The following is a 27378-nucleotide window of genomic DNA, read 5'->3' as shown; positions in this document are numbered from 1 at the left end:
GAAAGATCTGTGTGATCTAGCAGAGATGGGTGCAGGAGGTGAAAGGAGGCTGCAGCAGGTGTTCTGCTTCAGATCTGTGGGTAAGACTGTCAAGGAGCAGCGGCAGAGGGGGAGATCTTCCATTAACCCACCTGTGTGGCTTTGCAGATGCCCTGTGGGTTCCACTGGGTTTCTTTGTGGTTTAGGGAATGGGACAAAGCAACCAGTGGAGGGTCAGGATCTCAAGAGGAGAGAATCTGGGAATCACTAAAGATGAGGTTATAGGTAGGCTGCCACAGGTGTTCTGATACAGAGCTGGCAATGAGACCGGAAGATTAGATTTAGAGGAGAGGAGTGAGGGGTGAAGGTCTACAATTAACCTACCTGCTTCCCTGGCCAGTGGCCAGTGGGTTCCCAGGGAGTGCAGGCTAGAGTTGGGACTTGGGATACAGAAACTAGTAGGGTGGAAGTTTGGAGGGGTTAGGAGAGAAAGGTTTTTGTTATTTTGTTCTGTTTTGTTTTGTTGTGTTGTGTTGTGTTTTTTCAAGACAGGTTTTGGTGCCTATCCTGGATCTCGCTCTGTAGACCAGGGTGGACTCAAACTCAGAAATCTGCTTGGCTCTGCCTCCTGAGTGCTAGGATTAAAGGCATGCACCACCACCACCGGATTAGAAGGGAAAGATCTTTGGGACCCACTAGAAATGGGTGGATTCTGCTGCTAGCAGTCTGATATGGAGCTGGGAGATCACTGGGAACTGGACTTGGCAGATTGTAGGGAAAGGTGAAGATCTGCACTTATGCACATATGCATATGAATGCCAAATCAAGTATTTTAAATTAATAAACTGTCAAAAACAATATGAATTCTTGCATTTTTTGTTTCTTTATTTCTAAATGGTCTGAGTTATCTTTTTAAATCAAATAATTATAAAGAAGCAGGTGTTATGTGGAGTAGAATCTGGAAATTTTAAGAATAATGTAGATCATAAGACCATGAACTAATTATTTATTTTTTTCTACAGAGAGTGGTGATGTACTATAACAGAAATCATCCTCCTTCATATACCCATGTGCACTCTCATACACACAAAGAAATACACATGAGCACAGTTGCATATTAATGCCTTCTCAAAAGACAACAAAGGACACCACGGACACTAAGCTGTTTCTCAGTGAGAGAGGTCGATTAGCATCTAAGTGCTCCTGTATTCACTTGTTAATCACACACACACACACACACACACACACACACACACACACACACACAGAACAAATAAACACACACACACACACACACACACACACAAGAAAACAAAAAGAAAAGCAGATGATTAATAGTTGTAGCAATTAATGTTTCCATGGGAAGTTATCTGCATCTGAAATTCTAAGCTACAATGTATTTATTTTTCCTTCTTGTTTAACTTGATAGCAATAATTTGGTGTCATGTCAGTGCTTCAGTTTTATTTCTTGTGGCTGTGAGGTGAGTTACAGCATTTCTCCAGTGTGTGTATTGATTGTGAAATGTTGCCGCTTTTGTTTCTATGCAAAGAAGTATATGCTAACCTTTCAGATTATTGATTCTTAGTGGAAAGAAAGAAGGAAAAATGTTTTTATTTAGTGGTAATCTGAAATTATAACATTTCTCTGACATTTGTTCTAATTTTAAAGATTATATTCAAGCTTCAGGCAAAATTATCAGTAAGATGTATTAGATTTCCATGAATATATTTTCTTCAATATGTCTGTTCCTGATGTATTTGCAAGACATTTTCATTTTTACCAGTTGCTATAGTAAATAAATACTCTGAGTTCTTTTAATATCTATATTCTAAAGGCCACAGAATTCAATCAAACTAACATTTATTGAGCATGAAGTAAGTGTTAGACACTCAGCCTAGAGATGAAAAATTGATTTTATCTAAATATGCATAGTCCATAGCTTACAGAATTTAGTAATAATATTATATATATGTATATATAAGTATGTAAGTAGGTGTATTTTACAATATACACATATTTATTCATATATGCATATATATGCAAGTTTATATGTTTATTCCTGAAAGACAGTTTGCGAAAATACTGCTTGAATTAAATAAATGATGTTGAATTGAATAGATACAGGACAGAGACTAGACTAAGATTAGAGTAATTCTAGAGAGCATTGCTATTATTATTGTTGTTGTTCTTATTATTATTTGTGAATAATAGAAAGCTTTTAAAATTTGGTTTTGGAGAAAAGGCGGAGTTTAAGAACAATCAATCTTCAATACTTAATTCTTACAGAAACTATAAATTATGGCATTGCAATCATGTCAGACAAAATTCCTGTGATGTGGTCTCATAGCTAGTTTTCTTTGGTGCATGTCTGTTTGTATTTCCATCTCAGCTATCAGCCTTGTCTCTTCCTTTGGGTCAGCTGCCTCACAGCATGGAAGCTTTAGCTTGGCCTCATTCACCATCTCTCCACTCACCCTCAGGGTATCAGCCTCCCCTAGGGCCTGCCTCCTTCTGTTATGGTTGTAAGAACACATTATCATGAGAAAGAATGTGATGTGAAGTCAGGAAATACTAGGAGACTGACCAGTCAGTCTCTATTAGTTCTTGCACTGCTTCCTATCTAGGGCTCCTCTACCTAGATTATGTAATTATACAGCTTTCAATGATACTGTCTTTACTTTTGAGAATAAGAAACTTATTTCACATAAGCAAAGAGTTTTAAAACCCCTAACCCTGGGATGTGTTGTGGGGACACCATCCTCAATGCTCTGATTACCACTACTGCAGTAAGTAGAAAATAGAGACAGAAGAAAGACATACATACATGCTTCAGCTTTACATGGGAGATGAAATACTCAACAATGAGAGTGAGGAAGACAGGAATGTAGACCAGAGCACATGCAGAAAAGACTAAGTGCTAGTCTTGAACTCTGGCCACTTATTCACAATGTGTCATAGAAGAGACCTAGGGCACAGTTCAGCAGGCACAATATTATAGATCTTTGGGTAGATGGCATGGGACAGTTCTGCAGTAGAATGCTCATGAATGAAAATAACATTCCTCTTTGGCTCCCTCTTAAGTGTTCCTCACTTGACCATAGTTTCTAGTGGATATGTAACAGAGTAGATATAAGACCATATGTTACAGCTTCTTAATGAAGTGATACTGGAGTGAATGAAGAGATAAAATAAAAGTTGCTTTATTTTGTTCTTGCTTTTCATATTTTATCTTAAGTGATGGAAGTGTGTTGTGCTGCCCAGAGAATGTCTGTTGTGATTGCTGTTGAGGTAAGGGGAAAAACTAGAGATTGGGATAATATGAAATTAATAGAGTTTGAACAGCTATGTGAGGCATTTTTAATAGAACTTCCAAAATATAAGAAATAGATACAGAAAAGGTCATCAGAGGCTCTAGTCCTCACAATTTTCACAAAAGGAATGATTTTAGAAATTGTTTAATGTAGTTAACACATTTTAAAAGGATACACGTGAAAGAAGATGGATACCTAGAAGGCCAACGCAGTGTTGGACATGGTAGGACAGACTCTGATTTAATTTAGAGAGCTAAAAGAGAAGAAAAAATTAGCATAGTTTACATAGCAAAAGAACTAAAATTTAATTTAATTTTAGATGTGCTGAGAGAGTATGCTGGTAGGTAAAGACAATACACAGTTCTGAAGGACAGTGTAGGCAGCACCTAGTGATTGATACACATACTTGAACAAGGAGAGTAAGTTACAGCATTGGAGAATTACAAGTAATCCAAACTTACTGAAAACACACAGGCATACATGGGGATTGCATTCTAAAGATTGATGAGACCTATATAGGAGACAAATACAGATGTCTTTTTCTTTGTATGATGTTTTCCATAATGAATCCAACTTTTTTTTTTTTTTTTTTTTTGGTTTTTTGAGACAGGGTTTCAATGAATCCAACTTTTAATGAACAGCTTAAAAAGAAAGCAGGGTGGTACTCAATATACAGATAGCCAATGTTGCTTGGCATGACATCACAGAAATCTGGGAAATCCATGCCAAAGACAGTCTGTAATATCTTCCCACATTTTTAACTAATTTTCATTTTCATGGGTTTCTCAATGTTAGTACATTTATGCCTGGAGACATGAGCATAAGTTCTAAGTCAGGTGACTTCTGAAACATCCGGGCTTCTCCATAGCACAAGATAGTAGAGTTTCTGAATTCCTGAGAAACTGACACTGTACAGCAAAAATGATTTTCCTTCCATGGATGAAGCTGACAGATGAAACAGAGGTATCTCTTTCTCTACAACTTAGAAAACTATAATACGTCTGCAAAGAAATGTAATCATAATTGATTGATTTGATACAATTGATATTTTACATAAATAAGTACACTAAATTGCAGAGAAAAATTGAAAGGCATGAGGGCATTAACTAAAAGGCTTCTGACAAAAAATATTGCACATAAAATGATTAGAACTGGGTGGTCAACACACACACACACACACACGCACACGCACACACACACGCACACACACACACGCACACACGCACACACACACACGGAAGGGGATGGAGGTGTTATAAGTGAGAGAAATGCAAGGAATGAACAAGGTGAAAGTATGATCAGTGTCACAGACTCTTTACTATGTGCAGTTCTTATAAACTAATAAAAATTAACAATGTTGTATAGCTGGAAGTGTGTCCCACCCGGCCTTGAGGTCCTGTCGCTGCCTTTAAAATAATCACTCAGAAGCTTATATTAATTACTAAACTGTATGGCCTATGACAGGCTTCTTGCTAGCTAGCTCTTTCATCTTAAATTAACCCATTTCTATTAATCTATGTATCGCCATGTGTTCCATGGCTTTACCTGCATCCCATTCCATGTTGTTTCTTGGACTGCAGTTTGGCATCTCCCCCGACTCTCTTTTCTCTGCTCACTATCTCTCTTAGATTTTCCCACCTGGCTCTATCCTGCCCTGCCATAGACCAATGAGGCTTTACTTATCAATCAGTCAGAGCAACACATATTCACAGCATACTGAAATATATCCCACAGCACTTCCCCTTTTCTGTCTAATCAAAAAGGAAGGTTTTAAGTTTCACATAGTAAAATTACATATAACAAAACAGTTATCAAGCAAGAATTACAGTTATAACATCTAGTCTATATATATTTGGCAAAATTAGAAAATACTTTACCATCTATGCTGTTTTTTGTAAGTTTAAAGGTTTATATCTAATTTATCTTTTATCATGACTAAGGAAAGCTATAATTATAATTATCTAGTCTTCAACTCCCTCAAAGATCCCAGGAGGATATAATATTACCTGAGTAAACAAGAAGTCCAATGCAAGCAACTTTCATAATTCTAGAAATGACAGAGACAGCTAGCTGCCTGGACAGTCACCCAAAGTTCCTTTGCATCATTGGGGCATCCATATTCACCCTGTAGGACTAGTTTCTCAGTCATTTTCCCCTGTGTCCTGTAGAATGTCTAGCAGTCTCCTCTGTGAAGCAGGAACCTCAAGGACTATTTTGCCTTGAATTGGTAAAATCAGTGGTCATTTTCCTATGGGTCCTGTATGTCCAGTTTATATAATATATTATCAAGCAGTCCAGGCAAGAGCAGTTTCTTGCCCAAATGGCCAGTTTTGCCAAGAAGAAGATAAACTCCAAATGGAGCATCTTCAATGCCCATCTTCCTCTTTGAAGTAAATTGGTGCTTCCAGGAGCAGACATGTCTCACTATCCAGAAAGTCTAAGTTTTTAAAACATTTTAAATGCCATATTATGTAGGTCTTTGAAGTGTTTGAAGATTACCTACCTAATTGAAATATATCTATGTATACCTAATACACTTAACTAACATGACTACTAACATTATAGATGACTAATAATAATTTGCATTTCTTAATTACACATTACAATTTTAAATGAGTTGCACAAACATAATATCTTGAACAAGAGTAGAAACATATACAGTATAACAAAATTAACTTTAAATTTGTATCAACCAACTAAAATCTATAGCAACGTAAAATATTTCAAACAGTTGTTTTTTAAAAGTAGATACAATAATCTACCCTTTTATCCTATCATATCTACATTCCCTTTTCTTCTTTAGAAAAAGATTGCATTTATAATCAACCCCCTTTAAACAAAACTAAACACTTATAAACAGTACTTTGGGACTTTGGGCATAGCTTCTCATACTATTTCCTGCTGATTGGGTGCACTGCCAGTCTTACAGGCATCCTGAGAAAATTTGAGATAATGGTCAAATCCTGGGGAGACCAGCTATAACCTTTGCTGATTGGTACCATCTGCTAAGGTTCAGGAGGTCTCATTTGATCAAATCTGATCCCTCTTAACCTGGAGCAAATCCATAGCCTCTTGTTCCTATAGAAACAAAAGCAGAGTCTCCTTTCCAAAGTAACATTTCCTTAGATCCAAATTTTGAATTCAAGATACCCTAAAAATATACATATTGTTTTAACTTAGTAGACTTTACAATCAAATGTCTCTTTCCAATTAAAAATCCCAAATACAATATATTCCATACTTTCTGTGTAATTTTTATCATTATATATTATTCTATTTCTTTTAAGACTTTATTTTATTTTTATGATTGTATCCTTGCTTTTTCTATCTCTCAAGCCTTTGTATGCATGTTTTTACACACAATGTAAACCTTTTAGAGTTTTACTTCATCTGAATCTGTCTCATTGTGAATCTATAAACTTTCTATGGCCAGGAAAGATTTTAAACTGATAAACTGCATGGCTTAACTAACGTGGCAGCCCTGGCTGCTAACTCTGCCCCTCTTGGCTTCCCAACATAGTGGAGGTACCCAAGAGAGTCACACTTATCCTGCCAACTCTGGGGTCCATGCTGTCATCAGGTAACCTCCAGCTGACCCATAAACCTTTTTGGTCTATATGAGTAAAAGTTAAATCTGCCATGCAGTATGCTATGCAGCTTGGAGAAAACACTATGTACCAAGGCAAGAATCTGTACATTGTGTTCAAGCCTGAATGTTGTGGCATCTCTATACCATTGTCCACATGAGAGACAGGACAACTTTTGGAATAATCTCTGTAACGTGCCATTTACCTATGTTCTGGACATCTCTGGACTTTAGTATGTGTCTCTTGTTTGATAATGTTCTTGTTGATTGTAGTTCCATTTTGTTTAGGTCATTACTCTTTATTTCTCATGGACAATACTTAATAATCATTCCTATTGTTTATAGTTTGGTGTTAGGTTAAAACTTTCTTATTTAGCCAGGTGGCAATGGCGTATATCTTTTTCCCAGCACTCGGTAGGCAGAGCCAGGTGGATCTCTGTGAGTTTGAGGCCAGCCTGGTCTACAAAGTGAGATCCAGGGCAGGCACCAAAACTACACAGAGAAATCCTGTCTCAAAAGAAAAAAAAAAACCCAAAAAACAAATGAACAAACAAACAAAAAAACTTTATTAGGACAAAAAGGGGAAGATGTAGTAGGTGGCTGCTCTAGGTATGACTTTGAGGTAGCAGGTAACTTTTACTCCTGCACATGCCTCTGGAGTGTGGCCGCTTGGGACCCTTAAGACCTGAGATGCAGGTATGTGTCTCTCTCTTAGCTCCCTCATGGTTATGGATGCTGGTACTGACCAGCCAGATGTTGGAAGAAGATCAGTGTGGGACATAGCTCAGCTTTTCCAGAACCCTATGATACATAATTGTGTTATAGTGAGTTATCCCCTAATACATTCCCTCGCTCATTAAATAGACTCTGGATTACTCACATAAATGTTTTTAAATATTTACAAAAGTCCTGAAAGAGAGAGGGGAGAGCAAGAAACTAATTCTAGCTACCAATACCAATAATTGAAACCATTACTAAAAACATGGATACTTAAAATAATGGTGACACAAATTGACACTTCACACAGCTGTGCAAAATACACACACAACAAAATGTGTGAGTCCAGCTAAATAAACTTTGGAGACGGTATAGTGTCAACCTTGCTATTTATTTATTTGTTTGTTTGTTTGTTTGTTATTATTATTATTATTATTATTATTATTTTAATTTATTTTTGAGACAGTGTTTCCCTGTGCAGCTTTGTGCCTTTCCTGGAACACACTTGGTAGCCCAGGCTGGCCTCGAACTCACAGAGATCCACCTGGCTCTGCCTTCCAAGTGCTGGCATTAAAGGCATGCGCCACCACCACCCAGCAACTTTGTTATTTTTATATATCAGGATAGTATGGAAGCTTTTATCATGGAATAAAATACATAAGATCTAAATGTAAATTTTTATAGGATTTTGTGAATCTATGACTGTATAAAAAAGAGTTTAAAAGCTATCAAGTTGCGTGCTCTAGAGTTCATTTTCAAGACATGATAAATACAATATTAAATGTCATGAAAGAGATACTGCTAATGATATAAAATCCTTCTAACAATATTTTTAATAATTAAAGTGATAGATTTATTGCAATCAAAACTTACCAATCTGTTACAATACATGCTCTATGAAATGTAAACAGTAGACTCACAATTATTGGGAAAAACACATTATAATCAACTTATCAAAAAGAAAAGTGTTCAATATAATTAGAACTAGAAGTTTATTGAATTGCTATGTATTACTCAGTAGAATGGGCAAAATTAATCAAAATCACAATACAAAATGATAGGGATACTAGAGAGTAGTTAGAATTCTCATATTCTCGTAGCATCCATATAAAGTGGGAGAAGTTTGGAGAATATTTTGTCAGTGTCTTAAAAATGACACATTCATCTGCATCATGAACAAGAAACTCTACTCTTATTTATCTATAAAAGGAAACAAAAATTCAGCGTGAAATGGAAATTTCTGAAAATATTCATACATATATCAAATTATAGTAGATTAAAACTGGAAATATTTTAAATGATTATCAACTGGAGAACAGACAATACACTGTGGTGCAGCATACAATACAGTACAGTAAGGAGAGAGAATTGTACTGCACTCAGTATGGACGAGGTAAAAGAGAAGAGAAGAAAGCACTTAGGAAATGCAGTAAGACCCATAATGGACAAGGAATTTGGGATAAAACATCACTAAAGGATATATTTATCAAAAGTGTCAAATTCTAGGACAGTTTTTGAAGAAGAAGAGAAAAAGTCACTTACTTAGAGAAAGTTCAAAATAGCTATGAAGATATTAGAGAATATTAAAAATGCATAAATATTTTAATATTAAAACTAAATAGAATAATAAAGAACAAAACTTTATTTATAAAACACAAACAGGCCAACAATGACACAGATGGATTATAATAAGTATGAAGATTCATCCTGGGATTAATAAGGTAACAGTGATGAAAATCAGCAGCCAAATTGAAGGTAAAGGCTGGTAAGGGCTTTCTGTATAGCAGCATTGTTCATTATACATTATTTGGTAGCCAAATAGATTTCGCTCAAGCTATATCATTACATTGCTTATTATGGTATAAATTGTCACTTAATCTATGGTCCAATGTGGTGACAGATGAGTGCCAAAAGTATGTAGTGGTTCAATATCACATGCCACACTCCAGACCTGGATTTGAAATGTAGACATCAGTTCTCCAAAGTCCACAGTGGATCTGCTACAGGGAGGCCAGCACACCACTGAACTTTCAGTGCATGTGCTACAGGTTTGTAAATGAGTTGAACAAATGAACAGGTGCACTATAAACTAATAGCATGTGCCCAAATATGCTGTTAAGAAAGAGTTAGGATTGAAGTAAATGTGCTCTATCAGGAAGGAAAAGCTAACCACCTAAATCCTGCCAGATCCTGGACATTGTGAGCAATGGTAAGTAAGACTGGCTTGATTATTGAAGTGAAATCAACACAAATTCCTAAGTATTCTATATTTTCCATTTACTGCAGCTGCTTGAGAAGTCTATCAACCATTTAGGAGTGACCCTAAGTTAAAATGGTTGCTCATAGTTGAAATTCTATTAAAATAGTGTATGTAACAAAGTTTAAAATAATCTTAAATTGGGGTTATTGCTTGGCTTCTAGAAATATGTACGGAACTTGGGAGTGTTTTCAGCAAACTGAAAAACAGTAGTCAGTTTATAGGATTGGAGCTCTTCTGTCCCTTGCTGCCACTTTGGTCAGACTTTTTGATATTCTGCAGCACTTTGTTTTTAATTTTCTAGTGTACTAAATCCTGATTAAAAATAAAACATAGGACCTATAAGATGGCTTATCAGTAAAAGTGTGTGCTGTGAAACATGGCTGCTTTAGTTTGATTCTTGAAAGCCTGTGGCAGGAGGGGAGAACTGACTTGCAAGCCTTGTCCTCTGATGTACACATGATGATGTACACTCTGTTAAACACATATGCCTGAGTTTGTGTGTGTGCGCGCACAGGTGCACACACACACACACACACACACACACACACAAAAAAAAAAACAATAATAAATTATTGTTATTATTACACATTTAGAAAGTAAAAAAATACTTTATTTCTTAAGTCAGCCGATTGAAATGAATTTAACATTTAAACATGTGTGACAGGCTCAGGACTTAATACACACTCTGCTTAATATTATTGCAGGTGCTTTACTAAGAATGTTACTTCTAGTTTGTTCATAGGGTGATGTGATGGATGATTTTTATAAGATGATTACTTTTAAAAGTTATTTACCTTATTTACTACCGTTGCGTTTGAAGGACAAAGGGATGTTTACTAGACATGGCGCTGGATTGCCCCATCCTTTGCAGTTTCTTCCTCTCTGCATTTCTATCTTTATTGTCTTCAGACTCTTTTTTATTATCAATTATTAATTCTTTGTCTCAGCGAGATTACAATTTCCCTTCCCTCTCTCCTTTCCTCCCAGTTCTCCCCTCTCCCCACCCATCCCCTCCATAGCTTCCCCATCTGTTCCTCTTTCTCTTCAAGAAAGTGCAGGCTAAGGAGCTCTTAGCTTGTCAGGAATCATTGAGACATCAATACACCTGCATTAACCTTGTTTTGACTTTTTCAAATAAGGTAGATACTAATACTAAGTGCTCGGCAATTGAAATGACTTATTTTTTTAATGCAGTTATTTGCTTTAAAAAATGTAGGACAAGTAAGGGAAATCAATTTGCAAAGCTGAGAGCAGAATGTTAAAATATCACCTTCACATTGAGGCAAATGTTACAGTGGGGGCTTTGTTTATTGTGGCTGGAACTCTCTGTATAATTGCATTGTACTTCCCATCTGTTATTTGTGTATGGATAAAGGATCGCTCAGCCTCTCTTCTCTCCTAATGGACCTTGGGTTTGAGTTACAATGGTAGATTAAGTTTTAACTGCAGACAGAGAGCTGCCTCTCTATTCAAAGCCGGGCTTTATGCACTCACAGTTTCATGGTACAGCTTGCAGACTCCACTGCTCCAAGTTCCATCCTTGTTTTTTCTAGAATTCTCCAGGTGCTTGAATGCACTTGTTTGTAAGAGGTGTATTTGCTCAGTGAGGCATGTAATGCATTTATAAATTACATAGTCAAGACTTTACATAGAAGAATCTTAGGCTTTATTTATATTGCTTTTAAAATCATATCTTGTCATAAAATGAAATTAGAATTTAACTGTAAAAGAAAAAGGAATAGCACTAAAATTCAGTGAACATTCCATTGTTTTTATTTTATTTTATTCTTTTTATAATTCACTGCTTACAATAGTGCCTAGCCTTAAGTCTAATATCTTACGTTCTTTAGACCTTTGAGAAAAAAGTATACAACTTCATGAATGTTCTAATGGGGTATAGAAAGTATATTAATAGCACACTAGGACTTAAATATTTATTTAATACTTATAACAACCTAATAAAGTAATGGTGGAATTATACTCTCATTTACACTAGAGCTCACTCAGTTTTAAGAACAGGGGGATAGATGAACTAAAAGAGTGATGATGATGTTCATCCACTTCTGAGAACTGCTGTGGGTCAGCCATAGTCCTACTAATTTTATATCATCCAAGAGTGAGTTTCCCTTTTTAGTTAAGATCCCCAGAGAAATCAATTGACCATACCATTGCAAGCAGGCAGAATTTAATTTAATTTCATATTTAATTCTCATGCTTGATACTAAAATGAAAGCCCTGTTTATGACTCTTGTAATGATAGAATACCAATTGTGTATTATATGTACATGGCAGGACAAGTAAACCCCCTTGTGGAAAGATGGTGGGCATGGAAATAACAAGGTAGCATTTTAACATATGTTGAATTGTATTCTATTTCCAATGCCCCTTTTTTTTCCTCTGGGTGTTGTTGTTTTGTTTTCCTATAATTCAGAAAATGGCCTTTTAGCATATCACTTATCAGTGGGCAGAAAGCCTTTTTCCTACCTGCCAGTTATGGCTGGATGAGGGAGGATTGATTGAGCACACAGATTTTATGCTAAGCCAGTTTGACAAGTTATTAATGAATTTAACCAAAGATATTCTTGAATTTCAGTTCCAGAAAGCTTGTCATTTCTTCTGGAGGATTACCTGGTGACAGAGAGTAAGACAAGCACTGAGATGTAAATGGTCTTTAATGCAAAGTCACACAATGATGTAGGAGAAGGTGCTGGGCTACAGAGCCTGCTGGTCCTGGGGATTACTAAGTGAATGAGGGGAGTGCCTTCCCTCAGTTTCCCTGTGTTGAAATGGGATAATGCGATATCAGTTTCAAAGGTAATTGTACATTCTAATACTGCATAAAATTGTACAATGAAGTGGAATGAAGTACACTATTTTTATAAGATACTGCTAAATATAAAATTAAATAAAAACATGTAAATGGAGATATTTGTGAAATACTGTCAGCAAAATTTCTTCAGTTACTGCCCATATTTGCTTAGAAACAAATGTGTGAACTGTTTTGCAGTAAACATAAGAAAATACCACCAAAAGAAGATAAATTTCAAGTCTTTAACTTCAGAGTATATATCTGTGGTATAAATCATCTGACAGCCAACTAAAAAAAAAATTCTGCATCAAACAATACATTGAAATAAACCACACATGGAGCAGAAGATTCTAGCTTGTACATCCTTTTGAACATATGTTCAATATTAATTCTGACATATGTGGCTATTTTAACTTTATATTTTATCCTTACAGACGTATACTAAATCTATGATAATGTCTGTTTGGCAAAATAATAACAACAACAAAAAGCTCATGTTATACAATGTCTTCTTAATCATGAATTTAAATATAATAGAAAATTCATACTACATATTCATGCTTTTTTCCCTCAGAAATGCTACATGAACATAGAAAGCCACATCCAGCTGTTGTGGCTCTATAGGAAGCCACATGTACTCAGACCACATCCTCTGCCATGCACATTAGCATTGGTACATTCTATATATGATTCAGGTAATGCTCTGCAATTCCTTAGCATTTATGAAAGGTTTTATATATGTTTAAGGCATATATGACATATGTAGCATAAATTATTACATACAATGTCTTCCAACATTCCAAAGATACAATGCTTTTGGTCCATGATTATGGAGTAGCACATGAGAAGAAAATATTTAGAAAATGAGTATATTGACAAATTGAAACAATGGATTCTTTTGGGGATGATGCAAGACAACATTTGCAGTCTTCAACTACATAATAAAAAAATCCACATTGTAGAATATTAGAGACAATTGCATGCAAACTTCAACTGTTGCAAAGTCATAGGAACAATGTCTAAAGGGATAGATGATAACAACAACAACAACAACAACAACAACAACAACAACAACAACAAAAGTTTTTACCCGAAATGGTAGAAGAACAAATAGGAGAATTCCAGAAATAATCTTATGCACAATACAAAAGAAAGCAATGACTATAAGTGATGGTCTTAGACTGACAAACCTACCTTATAGTTTTGGAACCCTTTAGTCTAAAACTGATGGTTTAATGATTTTCAGTAGTAATTTACAATAGCCCACTTCTTTGGGGATCATGCTAATAGTACATAAAATGAATAAAATTAATGAGGAAAAACATTTGTATCTGTTGTACATATATATATATATATATATATATATATATATATATATATATATAAATATATAAGATATCACTTAAAGTTAATTGCATAATATCAAGAAACTATGTATCATTTCTTGTTGGATGCATCTAGAGTTGTAGAGCCATAGTGAGGAAGTTCTCTGTATACAAAACCACTATTGGAGCTGCCTCAGCAGAAGCTTTCCTGCCAGGAGATCCTGTCAAGTATTTCTTGAAAGGAGACATGATGACAAGGTCATTTCAAAGTGAGAAAATGGAAGGAGTAGCCATTTCTACCACAACTTCCTTGTTCTCTTTATTAACACTTTCCAAGATTAGGAAGAGCTATTTGCAAAGACGGGTATCTAACTAATACAAACAAAGCAAATCTTATCATAATTTGCATGAAGGCATATGAACATTAAAAGTAAGCCTACTATTTAATTATATCCCTAGAGTATAAAACAAGGGAAATTTACATTCACATAAGGAAAAACAACCATCACCCTTTCTGGAAGGGAGATGTCAGCTCAGGTTATCTGAGAATATGTGGTGCCATTCTGCTTTGCTGTGGTTGTGCTTGGATAGACTGAACAATGCACAAGCTCCATTTGTATTGGTAGTAACCTCTGGAGTATTGGGGATGTATCCCTTAGGGCACATGGATCCCCACTACCCAGTAAAAGAAGCCAATATTATGGGGAAGATTTATATTATTTCTTTCTAGTTGAAGAAACTGAGGCATTTTGCCAACATACTTTGATTATGTAAGAGAGAAACAGGATAATTTTAATAGGTATTAAACAGAATGATGAAATACCAAGATGAAACTCTTCACAAAATATAGTGCTTTAATAAAAACCCTAAATATTCATGGCTTGGTTGATTTAGGTTTATATAATACAATTTAAGGCTAGGGGAAATCATATTTCTGTCTGTGATGTACTCAGCTGTCATCAGCCTCATATTCTATGGTCTTTATCAATATTTTTCCCTGTGAGCCTGATGATCAAGGGACAGTATGCTAAGTTTCTGTGCCCCCAAGAACAATTTTCTGCCCATTATTTCTAGCTCAAGTAGCATTTGGATGCATCTATCTAAATAATCCCACTGTATGTGAAACTGGGTGTTTTTGGTTAGATGTTACTGTGAAAAGGTTGTCTTATCAAGCTAATAGATGAACTGCTGAATGAGCTGACAGGCAGGGGCTGGAAATGCCTTTTGCCCATGGCTCAATTACAATCTGACCAATAGGAATGCAGGAAGGAAATCTAAAGGTGATTAATTGATTGCCATGTCACAGTGAGCTAGTTAACTCTCACCACCCTAAATGTAAGTTGACACTATAAATGAGAATAGGAGAGAAACAAAACAGTTAGGAGGAAAGCGATCAGACTCTAGCAGAGAACAATCGAGAACAAGTATGAGCTCAAAGAGGCTGAGGACCTGCTTCACAGGTTAATACTGCTTCCGCCCTGGCTTATGTATCTCTCTGGGGCTCAGGCCTCCTTTGTTTTCCTTTGGATTACTGAGAAATTGTAACACACACACACACACACACACACACACACACACACACACAAACACACACAAATAAACAATTTTCCAAAATTTAATTATATAATTGCTTGGAATTTATCAACAATTTCCTTCATATTTAATATAGCTGCCATGGTTAAGAAATGATGAACTATCAAGGTCTAAAGAGATTATTTCTTATAAACAGTCCCCAAAGAGGAGAAAGTAATGGGAGATGAAGAAAAGCATTGTTTTCTATACAGGATGACTTTTAGACAACCACATTTCTTTACTTAGAATGAAAGCATGCTATCCACACAACAGCCAGATGGATGTAAGTTTCACAATGAGTAACCTAGTGTCAACACAAGGAGACAGAGAGTGGAAGCTGAAAGAAAGGAGGAGAAATGAGAACAGGGATGGGGTGAGGGGGAACGACAAGTTCAAACCAAGGCTAGAATGCTGTCAAAGCCAGACACAGGAAGATGGAAAAGACACCCACATTGAATAGTGAGGTGGCTATCAGAAAAACTAGCAAAGGAGATAACAATGACCAAAACAGAAAGTAGACCGGCACAAAGTGCAAGGACCTGGAAGAATAAAGCAAAAATGATGTGGCCATTATGGAGCAGACAGTACTGCACTTTTCTCTGTGTATCAGGTCAGGTTTCCAGAAGGAAGTAGAGCAATTAAAGGGAACTAAGCCACCCTTGGTGAGATGGACACACTCCGATTCCAGTTTCCCAGAACCCAATGTTTCTGTGCACACATTTCAAGTATGGCATTTGCCAGGGGACTAGTGTTAAACCTCTCTCTTAATCAACAGCAGGTGAAACGCTAGGAACCCTGAGTTGGGTGACTGAAAAAGAAAAAGGTACAGCATGAATGTCCTGTATTTCAGGCACAGATTTTGAATGGAAAAATAATCCTGTCCATTATTGATAAAATAGATCCTTAACAGATTAACCTAAATTTTAGTACACATATGCAAAATAATACAATTTACAATAACTCTAGCACATACTGCTATTTGCCTATAATTAAGAAAGAATAAAAATGTACAATATGTTCCTTATATAATGTTAGGGAGTCTCAGTTATTGTGACTAGTCTGATGCTATTCTGACTGTCCCCATTCAGCCAGCATAGGGCTAGGCTTCCAGCAAAAGACATTTGCAAACAACTGTTTATGTTGAAATTTGGTGTTTAGTTTGTGTTATATTATTTTGTAGCAATTTATGATGTTTGAAATTATACTAAAGGCTGAAGAATGGGAATGTATGTTTCTACCAAAAGGTATCACTGATATATTGATATTTGAATAAATATTTTTTATTTCTATCCAAGCTATTACAGAAATTAAGGGTGAACCATTGTGCCTTAGGTAAAGAAATTGTACTCTGGCTCTCAGAAACATTTTATTTTAATAAATGGGTATAATGAGTACTGTAAAAACTAATTTGTGATATTACTTTACAAGTCCCCATTATTGAAAATAAACACATAATGCATTTGATGTGGGAACAAAGAAATCCTCCCAGAGACACATTAGTGATTGTTTTCACAGTATGTTGCATATGTAAGGTGTGTGTTTACCAAAGAAAAAAATTACTCTGGCACATTTAATGATCTTCAAAAATGCTCTGTCAAGAATGAAGAGCAACTCTCATCTTATGTGAAGAGTATTATTAAAATCAAATTTATAATAAATTTTAATTAAAAACTTATTGGTGAAATTATTAAGGCCACTCCACGTAGTTAAAAGGGAGGTTTATTTTGTGGGGTAACTTACAAATGAAGGGGTAGGTCGCAGAGTCTGGCAAAGGTATAGGGTAGTCTGGCGGCGTTCTCTGGATAACTCTGCTCGGTCCACCTCTAGCGCCCCACGTCCCGGAACCAAGAGCGCCACCTCCTCCTGCTCCTCGCTCTTCCGCTCCCTCCTCTGCCCCGCCTTGTGGGCGTGATCATTACTGAAGCCTCAATGGGTGTTGGAACTTCCAGGCCAATGCTGGGATGGCTACCCACTACAAAAACTGGTGCTTATAAAATTGAAAAGGTAAGTGCTTTTGTAGTGGATAGCCATCCTAGCATTGGACAGGAAGTTCCAACCCCCATTGAGGCTTCGGTAATGATCACACCCCCAAGGCAGGGCAGAGGAGGGAGCAGAAGACCAAGGATCAAGAGGAGGTCTCTCTCTTTGTTCCGGCACGCTGGACACTGGAGGGAACACTGCCGGACTGTGCCATACCTTTGCCAGACCCTGCAACCTACCCCTTCATTTGTAAGTTACCCCACAAAATAAACCTCCCTTTTAACTACGTGGAGTGGCCTTAATAATTTCACCAATATGCTTTTGTTTCTTATTTTTTTTACTTTCTTTCTTTTTTTTTTATTATATTTGTGTTTTAATTTTATACATCAGCCATGTCCAGGAAGATCCAATCCCCTCCTCCCAGGCTGAGCGAAGTATCCCTTCATATGCCCAAGGTTCCAAAGAGCCAGCTCATGCACTAAGGACAGGTGCTGGTCCCACAGCCTCCCAAACAGTTGAAGCTATTCAATTGTCTCACTTATCCAAAGGGCCTGCTCCAGCTGGGGGCTCCACAGCCTTTGGTTCATAATTCATGTGCTTCCATTATTTTGGCTACTTGTCCCTGTGCCTCTCTAAACTTGGTCTCAACAATTCACGCTCTTACAGTCCTTCCTCTTTCTTGACAATTGGACTCCTGGAAACTCCACCTGGGGCCTAGCTGAGGATCTCTGCATCCACTTCCAGCAGTTATTGGATTATTTTTAACACAATCTGCTAACATGTGTTTGAAAATTTCCAAGGAAAGCCCCGAAGAGAGAGAAAATGTGGAGCATTAAACTTCACTTTAAAAAGATTCTACATGTATTATATGCATGTAAAATATTTAAAAATATTTTAATTTCACAGGGAAATATTAAGAAAATTGGATTTTTAAAAGTAAAAGAAAAGCTGAGAAAAATTTAAGAAACCTGTAAGTTTCTTAGAGGTGAAAGTTTTGAAAACATCAACTTTAGCACAGATTATGGACTAATTCATCCTTAACTAACAGAAATATTAATTTGATAGCTCAATGAGAAAGCATATGTTATATTCTTAATTGTTGTGTAGGTTGATTAGTAAATGTATATGTCTTACTGCATTTAATCAAAATAGAAGCAGATATGCTAATTATTTTGTAAGACTGCAGTTTGACATTTTAATCAACATTAACTTCCAAATTCTCTATATATGTTTGGTTATTTAATAAATATGGAATTTAACTTAGTTATTCCATATTCTCTAAAACCAAAGTTAGAGGAACTTTGAAAAGGTTCTTAAATAATCTGTTTTGTCTCACTCATAAATATTTTACTCTTATTTCAGTCTGAAAAAAAATGAAAAGCCTAGGTAGGTCACTCAAGGCAGAGTGCTTGTGTGGTATGCAAAGCCTAGTAGAGTAATAAACATACCTTTTAGTCCACAAATTCAATTTTATTCAAAATCATTTTGGGGGTTCTCAGCCACATATCTATATAGACTTTTTAGACATCACAGTGGAGTCAGTAATAAATGCATATTTCATTGAAATGGCCAATTCAGTTTCAATGAAATATCATTATAACTGCTCATTAAATGTAATGGGATTCTCTGAGACAGTTTTTCCTTGACCCACCCTGTTCCTTGAACTGAAGGTAAGTACCATTGTTATAATTATAATTCTATATGAAATGCCAGTGCACAAAATTGAGTAGGAATTGCATGAGTTTATACTATGTCATTGAATTGACACAATTTTCACCATTGTGAGGACAGTATGGATGTGAGACCAAATACTGTTACTGTGAAGCATATTAAGTTTAACTTCATTGTCATTATATACATGTGTGAGACACACATAAAATACACACATGCGTGCTTGTATTGACCTCACAGAATTGTCCAGGATTCCATTTTTTATCTCTTTTACAGTCAATGAGCCTATATTTAGAATCATTCTGTTGATTAAATTCTTTATACTGTGTGGTTGACCAGAACATTGAAACAAACTTTTAGAAACAACAATAAAAAATATAGTTGATTTTATAAACTTTCCAATTTGTGGAAGATCTTACTGTGTATCTAGATATATCACAGTTTAATGTTCTCCAAGTGATGATTGGATCAGACTGAAATACATAAAGAGCTACAAAAGGAAAGGTTTAGAAGCAGATAACTAATAATGGTTTTGAAAACTATTACCTATACATTCATCACTCTGCATTAAAGAAGAATGTGCAAATTTCTTGGAAAAATAAAACACTGCTCAGCCTGTGTTGCAGTATATGCTTTCATCATTGATGGTTAGGGCTATATTTTTTATTGTTGTTTCTAAAAGTTTGTTTCAATGTTCTGGTCAACCACACAGCATAAAACAGAAGCAATAAATTATCAAAAATCAATCATTTGCTTTTTTCTTTCCATATCTCAAGCAAAATTAGTTTTAAATGTATAAATAGACTTCATTAACAATAGTATTTATTGTCCATTACTGCAATGTATTATTTGAGAAATAGTATTGCATCTATTTAAATCCTGGTAAAAGATACATCCCACAACCTTTGTTGCTCATTGATGCTCATAAGAACCTCTTTACTCTATTGGGATTATTTATTGATAAAACAGAGATAAGAGGATGCTGGAGACATAGCCCTGTGGTTAAAAGCACTTCCTGCTTTTCCTCAGCCCTGAGATCAGTAGTTAGCACTTAATAGGGAAGCTCATACTTTAACTCCTGCCCTGGGCAATCTGCTCTCTCTGGGCTCCAGAGGAACCTGCACTCATGCACATATTCTTTCATAAACACATATGATTTATATATTTTTATTATTAATTTTTAAATTTTGTTTTTCATTCAAATATAACTGCATACCTTTATCCTCTCCTTGTCCTTCTTCCAGATCCTCCTAGGTACACTCCCTCTACCATCCTCCATACCCCATCCACTCTCAAGGTGATACCCTCAAAATCCTAATTATTATTGTCTCACACACACACACACACACACACACACACACACACACATGTATGTATGATGTGTATGCACAAATATATAAATACAATCTACTGATATTTAAAATATTAAAATGTGTTGAGACCAAGATTGGAAAAGCACAGGGACAAATAGCCAAACATATGGAAGCACATGGATTATGAACCAAAGGCTGTGGAGCTCCCAGCTGGAGCAGGCCCTCTGGATAAGTGAGACAACTGAATAGTTTGAACTGTTTGGGAGGCATCCAGGCTGTGGGACCAGGACCTGTCCTTAGTGCATGAGCTGGCTGTTTGGAACCTTGGACTTACACAGGGACACTTTGCTCAGCCTGGAAGGAGGGGACTGGACCTGCCTGTACTGAATCCACCAGGTTTAAATGAATCCCCAGGGGAGTCTTGGCCCTGGAGGAGATGGGAATGGAGGGGAGGGGCTGGGGGGAAGGTGGGGGCAGGAGCAGGAGGGGAGAGGACAGTGGAACCCATGGCTGATGTATAAAATTAAAACACAAATATAATTTTAAAAAATAAAATATTAAAATGATAAATTATATAGTTATTATACAAAAATTGACAGTAAAGTTTTGAGGGATGGCTTTATAGATTTTTTAAAAAGCTGTTGCTTTTGCAGAGGATCAGGGTTCAGTGCCAAGCACCCCCATGGTGGCCAACAATCATAAGAAACTCCAGGTCCAGGGACTCTGTCACTGTCTTCTGACCTCCATGGGTGAACAAACATACATGAAAGTAAAACACTCATGTGCCCAAAATTAAAATAAATAAATCTTTTGAAAAACTGAAAGTAATCAGAAAGATCTAGTGATCTTTTATATACTAGGTTTGACTGTTAAACCTAGGGCCTATGAATGTTTAACAATGTAGCTCTAAAGTAAATAGGAATAGACAGTTTCTGAAATGAAAATTCATTTTGTTGACAATGAGCAGGGATAGAGTGGGATTCTGCTCAAGAACTAACCCTTTGGTTAGTATTAGTAACTACTTCCTCCATTCTATTTTCATTCTGTCATATAAAATGCAAATTTTGTCATAGGACTTTGTCTCAGAAGGTACAGCAGAGCTAATGACACATTCGGAAGGGTTCTTACACTTAGCTTTCTCACCAACACTTCCTGTATTTCTTATCAATTACTTAATCAATTTGGAGGCATGTCACTGTATATGTGTAGTATACATCTTGCAGGAGGATTTCTTCTAATTTTACATAGTTGGTTCCAATGATCAGATTCGGAAAATCAGATTTGGAAGCAAGTGAGAAGTCTCCATGGCCCTTGTTTGTGATTTTTCTTTCTTTTTTCTTTTTTAAGGACAGAGCCTTGCTATGTACCTCAGGCTGTGCAAAACTTCCTCAGCCTCCTGAGTGCTAGGAATAAAGTCAGGAGAGACTGGACTGTTGTAATAGTACATTTGAAAGACAACTACAAGTAATTTTCAACTGTAACCCACGGGTCTTGGTTTAATCACACTGCTTTTCTTTAACCAAGCATAGAAAACTCATCCATCACTCCACTGAGGGTTGGATACTCTGAGGTGTGATGATGATTTCAAGCCAGAGATTGTTCATCAGGAAAGGACACAAATGAGGGATGCAACCAGAGTTACTGTTCTTAAATATATCTCCAATAATATTATGCAGGATGAGGTTATTTTGATTTCTGTGTATATGCATGTGTCTGATTATTTCTTACATATGGGGTACCTGTAGTTGGAGTTTTCCTGCCTGGCCCAGTCAGGACAAATCTCTCTTACCCGCCAGTCCCACAGTCGCTCAGACCCAACCAAGAAAGCACTTAGAAACTTACATTGTTTAGAAACTGTATGGCCGTGGCAGGCTTCTTGTTACCTGCTTCTTCTATCTTAAATTAACCCATTTCTGTTAGTCTATACTTTGCCACATGGCTTATGGCTTACCAGTGTCTTTACATGTTGCTTCTCATGGCGGCAGCTGGAGGTGACTCCCCAGCCTTCTACTTCCCAGAATTCTCTTCTCTCTTGTTCCGCCTATACTTCCTGCCTGGCCACTGGCCAATCAGAACTTTATTTACACAGAGCAATATCCACAGCACTTCTCCTTTTCTTTTTGTTTTTTTTTAAGGAAGGTTTTAACTTTTACATAGTACAATTACATATAACAAAACAATTATCAAGCAAGAATTACAGTTACAATATTAAAGAGGATATCCTATCTATCTTATGTTTGTGAGTCTAAGGTTTTATATCTAACTTATCTTGTATCATAACTGAGGAAATTATAACTATCTAGTCTTCAACCACATCGAAGACCTCAGAAGGATATAATATTACCTGAGAACCGGGAGAAAGATACAAACAACTTTCGGGAGTCTTGCAGGAGTAGACAGAGACAGCTGGCAGCCTGGACAGTCACCTAATGTTCCTTTGTAAAGTTGGGGCATTTGTCTTCAGCCCACAGGGCTAGAGTCTCTTGGTCACTTCTCTCAGTGTCCTGTAGAATGTCTGGCAGTTTTCTCTGTGAAGCAGGAACCTGAAGGACCGTTCTGTCAAGCAAAGTTTAGTGGTCACCTTTCTATGGGTCCTGCATGTCCAGTCGATCAAGCAGTCCAGGCAAGAACAGTTTCTTGCTCAAATGGCTATTTTTGCAAAGGTGAAGATAAGATATGAAGTGTCTTCAATGCCCATCCTCCTCTCTGAAGTAAATTGGTGCTGCCAGGAGCATACATGTCTCACTGTCCAGAAAGTTTTAATTTTAAAAGTATTTTAAATGCCATATTCTGTAGGTCTTTGAAGTATTTGAAGATTACCTATCTATCTGAAATATGTCTATGTATATGTAGAAGACTTAAGTAACATGGCTATGAGTATGATTATCATAGATGACTAATTATTAATCTATTTTTAATTATCGATTACAATTTAAAATGAGCTATACAAACATAATAGCTTAAACATGAGTAGAAATATGCACACAGTATAACAAAATTAACTTTAAGTTTGTACCAATAGACTAAAATCTATACCAATGTAAAACATTTTAAACAAGTTGTTGCTCTTTAGAAGTAAGTTCATTAATCTACCCTTTCATCCTATTATATCTATATCATATCCCCCCCCCTTTTTTTTTTCTTTAGAAAGAGATCTCATTTATAATCAACCTTCTTTAAAGAAAAATATTGCTTTTTCTCTGTCCCACACCAGAGGGCTCTTCTGATTTGGGACACAAGAATCTCTTAACCTTTTCTTTTAGCAATATGTCTGGGTTTAGAGAAGGAGTGAGCCAATTCCATTTCCAAAGCCAGCTTGATAATTTTGGGAATGTGGGCATAGTTTCTCTTACTACTTCCTGCTGGAGGGGGGCGCTGTATCTTATGGGGATACAAAGAAAATTTTAGGATTATAGAGTAGTCCATTAAGGTGAACCTCTGAGCCAGTTGCCTTGAAACCATTCTGGATGTTGGATCATCTGGGCCATGGTGTCATCAGAGACCTTTCAGGTGGTCTTGGCTGATCAAACCTGATGTATCTTAATCTGGAACAAATCCACAGCCTCTGGCTTTCTGTGGAAACAAAAGCAGAGACTATTTCCAAAGCAACATATCCTTATATCCAAATTTTGAAGTCAAGTTACCTTTAAAATTTACATATTTATTTAACTCAACAGCTTTTACGATCAAATCTTTCTCTGCAGTTAAAAGTCCCAAAGACAAGACAAACCAGATTCTCTGTGTAATATCCATCTTTGTAAGACTGAAACACTACTGTGGCTGCTGGCTCCGCCCACCTCAGCTTCCCAACATGGCGGTGGTACAGTTTACCACCAGCTTTGGGTCTGGAGCCATGTGTGCCATCAACTATCAGAAGCAGTTCTATCAGAGCAGTGCATAGCCCAGAAACTTTTTTTTTTTTTAATTAGCAAAGGCTAAATCTGCCACACAGCAGAGTAAAGTGCCGCTTGTAGACTCCTCATTCCCACCACACTGCAGGTTAGACACACATGCCAGGAACCCGCCATAGAAGCTCAAACTGGCAGGCTGCTGCTAACTTGAGAGAGACAACTAGGAAGCTGTTTTTAGCTCTTTTTTAGAATCTTTTTTTCTCAGGTTTTAGGTGGAAATTCTTGCCAACATGTTGGATGCCATTTGTAGTTGGAGTTTTCCTGCCTGGCCCAGTCAGGACAAATCTCTCTTACCCGCCAGTCCCACAGTCGCTCAGACCCAACCAAGAAAGCACATAGAAACTTACATTGTTTAGAAACTGTATGGCCGTGGCAGGCTTCTTGTTACCTGCTTCTTCTATCTTAAATTAACCCATTTCTGTTAGTCTATACTTTGCCACATGGCTTATGGCTTACCAGTGTCTTTACATGTTGCTTCTCATGGCGGCAGCTGGAGGTGACTCCCCAGCCTTCTACTTCCCAGAATTCTCTTCTCTCTTGTTCCGCCTATACTTCCTGCCTGGCCACTGGCCAATCAGAACTTTATTTACACAGAGCGATATCCACAGCAGGTGCCCATGGAGGACAGAAGAGTATGTCAAATACCCTGCACTTGTAGTTCCAGGAGATTATGTTCCCAATGCGAGTGTCGGGAACCAACTCAGGTCCTCTGGGAAACCAACAAGCACTCAACCACTGAGCCAGCTCTCCAGAAACCTTTTATTTTTTTGGAAGTAGTCCAATTATCAAAATTGACTACAGTAAATTTAACTTGTGACTGCAGGATTTTCAAAAATATCTACTAATTATAGGAGACTAGTATGTAAAATGCTGATAGAATTGCAAAATGAAAAATCTCATTTTAGGGCTCTATTTCTAGGTTACTTATTTGAAATAATGAGAGTACAAAGGATTAAGTTTTCTTGTTTGTAAGAAAGTGTTCCAAATAGAAGAGTATATTAAAATATTGCAAAGTAAGACATCTCTATAGATCTTACTAATTTTGGAATAAATACTGTTATTTTACTATATTTACCCAACATTATGTTCAAAGAACTGCAGATCTTGGTATGGACTTGTCAAACAACGTTTGCTCTTTTCTAGTTATGCTAAACCCATAGGACTATTGGTGCTTCACACACACACACACACACACACACACACACACACACACATTTAAATGGATAACCGTACATGGTTTATATATGTCAGATATCGTTATATGCACTCAAGTCAACAACAAACTAAAAATGAAGAGATAATATGGTATAAACAGAAAATACTCCTTTTTAATTAAAATTGAAGAAGATATTTAAATGAACTTAGAAAAGAGTTTTTTATGGAAACTAAATAAATTGTTGCTATTTTATTTATAAGTTGGAGAAACTTTCTTAAAGCCAGTGTCATTGAAACCTGTTGTTGTTCCCCCTCTCCCAATCTTCTATTCAGTCTTTGTTGATATATATTTCATTGCCCTTGGATTGTAACCTTCCTTTGCAACATGACTCACTTGCTTCTAACATCAAGCATTTGTGACTTTGACCAAGGCTTTTCTTTGACTACTTGACCCTCGTTGCCCTCATGTCAATCAGCAGGATTTGCCAAAGAATCACTACCATTTAGTAGCAGCCATCAGTCAGTGATTAATAGGTCTTTTGTCCAAACTCTTAAAGAGAAATTCATCATAAGTTGCCTACATGAGAAATGGCTTAAACAATAATTCTTTACAGGATTTGTTCTAAATTAACTAAAAATTAATGAGAAAGGAAAATAAATTTAAAAAATTAGAGTTAACTAATCATTTGTATATCATGCATGTATAGTGCTGAATGATGAAGAAAGGATGTGAAAGTAAGTGCAGCTATACTTAAACTGATATTTAGTAAAGTGAATTCCAAAGAAGGTGAAGTTTAAAATTAACATATATGTATCTTAACAAGCACAACTCAATGGGTTGTAAGTATATAGAATGTGAAATGGTTGAGAATAAATTTCATGTTTTCTCTTGTTAGAGGACTACAACTAAGAAATTAGTAAAGAAAAACAGCAGTGAACGAAGATTTTGGCTAGTTTTCTTTCCAAATATTATACATTATGAATTTAATAGCTCATAGAAATGTCTACATGAAATTTATACATATTTAGATAACAAATAGCTGGGGCTAGATGGTTGAATTATTGCTTAGCAGAAACGAGACAAAAACTATAGCCAATTCTGTCTTTATATTGTCATTATCTTGTTGGTATTACTGGATCTGATAACTTTCATCCCAATGTGAAGAAGTCTCAAATACAAATATCATGTTTTTATTAAAACATTACATAAAGGTGTAATCCATGGCTTCATAATTGTTAGAAATTCATCTGGATTTTAGTTTATAATTATTTCCTACTGTTCAACTGAGGGATGTTTGAAGTGGTAAAGATGGGTAAAACTATAGAGTTTTGAAAACAAAAACAATGTATTATCAATGGCAAAGAATAATCATATACAAAAAATTTGGAAACATATACTGATCCTGTAAGTTCTCATGAAAATAAAAAGCAAGGTTCTGGTATTTGTGCTCCACAATTATTTTCAAATACTGACATAGATATTGAACTAAGGCCATGAACTACTTCCTAAAGTCATAGTTTAGGCATATATACTGGTGTGACTGAAAGTTAACGGTTCTTTTACTCTGAGACACTTGGTTTATATCAGAGTTTATTTTCTTATTGCTGTGATAGAATAACCTAAAGAAGAGAAGAATTATTTGGCTGACAGTTCACAGGTTTCAAACACAAGGAATGGTATTTTTAGTGTGAATAAAATAATTAACACAATTATTAACCCAATTAACACAATCCCTCACAAGCATTACCAGAGGCTAAATACGACCTCATGAATATGTCTGGAGATTT

Source organism: Onychomys torridus, chromosome 2, assembly GCF_903995425.1.
Source record: "Onychomys torridus chromosome 2, mOncTor1.1, whole genome shotgun sequence".
Classification (NCBI taxonomy): domain Eukaryota; kingdom Metazoa; phylum Chordata; class Mammalia; order Rodentia; family Cricetidae; genus Onychomys; species Onychomys torridus.
This window is presented reverse-complemented; position numbering follows the sequence as displayed.